Here is a 6,152-nt window from a genome sequence, read left to right as displayed (position 1 = left end):
GGTGAATCAACTCGCTGGAGAAACACAGGACTTTTGAGTTTCTCCTCCTCCCACTGCTGGATGGCCTTTCTCTGTTCCTGTTCATGCTTCTCTCCTTCCCTCCAGCCTCTTAACCCCACACCACAGTCATGGAGCTGAAGCCCAGCATTGCTGGCAGACGTTCTTATGTGTTCTCGGTCTGGGCTGATTTTGTTTCTCCAAAGCACATCACTGAGGGCTTCAGGCATCGCTCCTTACCTAGCAGGCAGCTGCCACTGCTCCAGAAAGGGGCAAGCAGGAGTTGCCTGCTGCTGCTGCTGCTCACTTGGGTGCCGGGGCTGGTAAATCTCTTCTCTTACCAGCTCAGCTGTTTGAGAGATTCCTAACAAGTGAAACCGAGGTAATTTCCTTCTGAGCAGGATTTCCTTCCACCTTCATGATGTCCACAGGCTTCCCCTGATGACATTGTGTGGCATTAATCTGAAAACATACAGCATTAGGAGCTACTCCAGTGCTCATTTGTTTCCTTTTTAGAACAGGCTCACAATATAAAAACGTTGCAAACGCTGACCGTTGTGACAACAGCCCATACAGATGTACAGGTGAGACTGCCCCCTGATGGGAGCAGCTATGGCTATCAGAACATGTAGGAGCAGAAAGCTGCTTGAACTGTTCCTGAGCCCAGCAAGGTCTCTCCGCGAGTGCCAGGAGCAGAAGCTCAAGCTCCGTGCCCAGCCTCACCACCTCCACGAGCCACCTCAGTCCCGGAGCCCCGGTCCCCCAGGAGCCAGAGCCATGCCAAGGAAAATGGGGAGGAACCAGTTCCCCTGCCCCGCATCCCCAGCCGTCCCCCCCTGTGTCACTGAAGAAGGGCGGGAGTCCTCCCCAGGACTGCCACCAGACAGGGTGACTTTGCATCGCCTCTGGCTCAGGCTGGTGGCAAAATATCCCTCTTTGGCCTCATGTCTGTTTTTTAAGCTTTAGTTTTCCTCAGCTGTGGTGGGATTGCTGGGGTAGCAGTGGGATGCTGACCTGGAAAGAATGAAAATGGTGGAATATGCTTGCCAAGTATATTTCAGAGATGAATTTTGGAAAATCGTGTTTTGTTTTTATGTCTATACATTAAATTAATCTCTCTAGTAAGCCAGGTTTGCTCGAGAATGTGACTTTTGAGAAGGAGTGGCAATTAAAATTCCTTATGTACTTTCCACCCTTAGAGCTGGGGCCAATGCATCTTAAAAAATAAAAGCAAACCACAAACACATGTGCACACTGTGAGCATCTCATCACCTGACTTCAATCAATGGATATTTATTTTTTTTCTGTTTTTCAAATACAAAATACTGTTTTTCAAAAGTATTGACTGCCACAAGTGATCCCTCTGATCTCTTTATAGGGATGCCTACCAGACAGATGGATGGATGGATGGAAGGAGTAGGGGGGAAACCTGCTCCTGCTCTGGTGGTTACCATGTAGCTCCTCTTTTTTATGGAACCTTTCTAACAGTCTCCACCAGCTTTTTGAAGGAGAATCACTACTGGAGGGAAGACAGGGAAAAGGCTTTTATTGCTTTAAATGCAATGGAGAGGAAACCCAGCATGAACTTTTCTCCAGCCCTTGTGTCCTCTTTATTCCTTTTATTGGCTTTTCACAGTCTTGGGCTGTCTGTATTTGAGACAACACTTTGGATAGGGTCCCCAGCAGTCCATGACTTTAGTCAAGAATTGAAATCAGCCTTAACCTCCCAGGGACATTTTTTTTTTTCCCCTGAAAGCAAAAGATTTCCACATGATTTGAAATTTAAAATGTGATTTTAACTTTTTTTTTTCTTTCACGGGAGCTGCCTGCTGAATCTCAGTGAGTTTCAGCCACCTAACCCTCTTAGGCTCCCTTGGAAATCCCACCCTCAGCCAGAAAAAGCACGGTGGTTTAGCTGAGCAAGGAAGTTAGCGTTCACATGGCTATCTGCTCCTAGGGTTTATTACTAGAGGACAGACTTAAAGAACATGGGAACTGAACAGCAGAATAATTAACTGTGGAACTTTCTCACTCTATTAAACAGAATTACAGTGCCCAATAACAGAGGCAAGAAAGGGAGGTCAGAGGAGAGATGAGAAGCTAAAAGCCAGCTGCTGGAATATGAGCTATTTCCTTCCTGCATGTAAAATGAGAGACCTGAATATCCTCATGGATCTTAGTGAGGAATGGAAGTTGAACCAAAATGGTGGGAAGAAGAGTCATACAAAAAAGGAGAGCACAACTCTCTTTTTTTTTTTTTTTTAATTTATTTTTGCACATCTTAGAAGGTGCTCCCATTCTGTTTTGAGAAATAAATTTTAGCTTTTATGGACTGGTTTGTTCATCACAGTTTGAAGAGGGCAACTACAAGGTAAAAAAGTAAGTAAGATGGGAAAAAATGCAGTCATGTCTAAAAATAATCCTAAATATATAATAAATCTGCAGTCTGGGTTATAGTCTTCAGTTTTATTTAGGGAATTACAAACATGAGTTTAAGGAAACTTGTTTGTACGTAAGAAGTATAAATATGCTTATAAAATAAACATAACCTTTAATCTTTTGGGAATCCTACTGAAAGCTATATATGTCTGTATATATACACAGACATGTGTGTGTGGAGGTGGGAATGAGATTCAGATGCAGTAAGAAAGCAGCATCAGGACTTTCTTCCTCTAGTCAATAGACTCCTCTCTGGGAGGGAAGGTAGCAGCTGTTTAGCAGGGTGATGTTACTAATACAAGCACTTCACACATCACAGGCACTTAGCATATATCCAAATAGAGCAGTAAAGTGAACTTAAAGAATGAGATACAATTAAGTCTGAAACTTGGTCCCTCAAAATGTGAAATTTACTTTGCAGTGTGAATAAAGACAAACAGCACCTTATTTTTCTCTTTTTCAGCACAAACTCCATGCTTAAATGCTGGTTCAGTAGGGATCCAGAAGCACCATCTTCTCTTGAAACATGAACAGCCTTTTCTTCATCATCTGGACTGTTGCTAACCCAATTCTGCTGAAATACTAAGGTGTAATGAGCTCGTTTGTTGGGTTTGGTTTGGGTTTTGTTTTGTGTTGGGGTTTTTTTGGTTTTTTTTTTTTTTTTTAATATGGCCCAGCAGAGTAAAACAAGTTAAAGAGCTTTGGCTTAGTTGAGACCTAAGATTATCAGGCTTTAGCCGCACGCAAGCAAATTTAGCAGTGAATAGCAACTTGGTCCAGTCTGGGTCAAGGCTGGGGAAATCACATTTTGGAGAAGAGGTGATCCCCACTCCACAGCCTCTGAAGATTGCAGCTAAAATTAGATGGTGGCTGCTAGCCAGAGAGAGAGGACATTTTTCCCCTGTTTTGCAGTATATCCAGAAACCATGTTTTCAGGGAGATTTGGTACTGTTGACAGTGATTTCTATAAATCTGTCAGACATTCAAGAAAAATCATAGGTCTTCCCATTTACTTGTGAACCCAAAGTTGACAACTCAGTCACAGAGCCGAATATGTTCTGGCTTGGAAGAATATTTAGGAAATAAGTATCATCTCACTGTCCCCATTTATGTCAGCTCAGAGAAATAAATAGGCAGCTTTCAGCTGTATTTAGGGACCTAGCCTGAATCTCAGATTTCGAAGGTGGACTGAATTTCAGGAATAATCACTAGGCACTCTATAAAAACCAGGCCCCTTTCACTTTCACATCCCTTGCATTAGACCTCCAAGACCTCACATATCTTCTGAAAACCTTAAGTTTTCAATACCTATACCTACAGAAAGAGATCCTAGAAATTTAGTCCTTGGTGCCCCAAGAAGTTCTCTGTGGCCAAGTGTGAAAGGGCGAGCAGAGTTCAGACCCGTTACCTTCAAAGGGCCAGAGCTCTGAGTCACCAAAACCAGTGGCTGAAACAGCATATTTGCACTGTTCCTCTGATGAGAAACCTGGATGTCAGATGGGGGAAATTCTGATTCTCATGGGAAAAAAATTTGGTAAACATGTTTCACATCGAACACGGTCTGCCCACACAGACAAATCCAGTTTGCAGCTCTGTTAGTTTTTCTCCTTATTTAGTAAGAAAACATATATATAAATGTAATCTTTTTTCATTTTCTTGTGGCTGAAGCCTCACTTATGGTCTTCCAAAATGACACCACTGAAGAGCAGAGCCTAACCTCACTGTTTGGTGAAAAAACAGAGAAAAGGCAGCACCTCCCCTGAGGAAAGGAGTAGGAGCAATGAGCAATATTTCCAAACAAGTGGACAAACAAAAATATACAAAGCAGCCACTACAAAGTCAGTGCACCTCTTCTCATTTCTTCTGGATATTTAAGGTGAATCAAAGCCAAGCCAGAGGCTCATCCAAACACGGGGAAACAGTCCAGTCCACATGTTTAGGCTGTTTTCCTGTGGCATTTCATGATTAAAAACTGCGAAGCGCAACACTCTTTCTCTGAGCTCCTCAGGTTTTGTATATCATTCCACATAAAATAGACACTGACAGCAAAGATCCAGCTGCTCTCTGTTTTGCTATTGCTATTTGGAAGAATGGTAAATCTCCATTTGGGATGGGAGAAGAGGGATTTCTTTGAGGACAGGTGACCGTGGTGAAGCAGAATTATTATTTTTTTTTTAAACCTCCCACTCTAAATTCACTTTCTTTCTCAAAGGACCTGGTGTTTGTAAGGAGTATCCATGCAACATGATGGTTGAGCATATACCAGTATGATCTAGTATGAGAGAGCCTCCTAGCATGTGCACAAAGGCTGGCAGCAAAGAATACTCATTATAACTTATTTCTTTCCTGAAATAGCTGAATAACTGTTTTACAGAACTCCTGGGGAATGTAGAAGAAATACCCATATGCAAAATGATAGGTGCCAGAGAAATCATATCCCTCCATCAAAGCTGTAGCTATCTTACAATCCCCTTTTTGATAGGAAGGTCATTTGAACTAGCAAGTGGGGGCAGGGAGTTATTGTTGGTAGGTACAGCCCCATATTGATGGTTCCTCTATATGTCAGTGCACGAGCATTAACGTTGCTCAGATAATCTTGCTGGCAAGCAAAGAAACAACTATCATGTTACTTGAAAGAACTGAAGCTATATTGTACAGCAGTCATTAGCCTCCTTGAATCTGCTCATAATGGTGAATGCATCATTCTGCCTGCCTGCAACTTGTGTAACAAACAGCATAGCCAAGTCTTTTCCAGTTCTGTTATTCTGTTTTAAAAAACACTGACATTTTCTTAAACAGACATAATTTACAATTTTAAGTAACACAACAGTGCCTTGGTGTGTAAGGGCCAGCAAGAAAACAAGACTCCTTTCACAAAGATTAAAAAAAAAAAAACAACCAAAAAAACCCACAGAGTCTCGTGCTCTCTGAGGTCACCATGGCTTAAAAGTGGGGTGAGGGGGGGAGGAATGAGAACCCTTCTGTGACATATCTTTGGCTTTGAAATATGTGTTATACTGCCACAGCAGAAACCCCAAGCGCAAGTACAGTTAAAAGCAACATGTAATGCCCTCTGGGGACAAACAGCTGCCTGTGTCCCCACCACCCTATGAAAGCACCTCAGGCGGCCGTCTCGGGGTCTGAGCATCCATGCTGTTTTGATTCCTGGTTTATATCCCCAGCTTGCCTGTGTCCCCCCTGACTGCAACACCGCATGGCAAACATGGGGAGCACCCAGCTGGCGCAGCACCCACCAAAGTGTCCCCCGCACACCATCTGACTGAACCACTTTGTCGGGCACCGCTGCCTGGAGCGTCCTCCGCCTGCCAGCATGTACCCACCGGTCTGCGTGGGATGATGCTTATCACCCACCTTTCCGGGCAGAAATCACTTTCCTTTATACGACAGGCTCAGCTAGGAGGCGTGCCCTGCATAGCCATCCTCTGGGTGCCACCCATCTCTACTGGAAAGCACAAGGTGGTGCTCATGAACTGACCAGCAAAGTCCCAAAGTACGGAGAAATATTAGTAAATAGCATCAATTCCCTTCTGGTGGGCACCGAACAGAAAACACTGTCCTGCTTATGGCCCTGGCACAGCTGGGCTTTTCCACTGCCTGGACAATTCAACTCCTCTCAGCGTAGCAGCTGAAGACAGGTCACAAGCACATGATCTTGCAGGCCTCCAGGACAAAAATAATGGTGGGCTTGTCAATGC

The sequence above is a fragment of the Falco peregrinus genome, chromosome 3 (assembly GCF_023634155.1).
Source record: "Falco peregrinus isolate bFalPer1 chromosome 3, bFalPer1.pri, whole genome shotgun sequence".
NCBI lineage: Eukaryota > Metazoa > Chordata > Aves > Falconiformes > Falconidae > Falco > Falco peregrinus.
Note: the sequence above shows the minus strand (reverse complement) of the source record.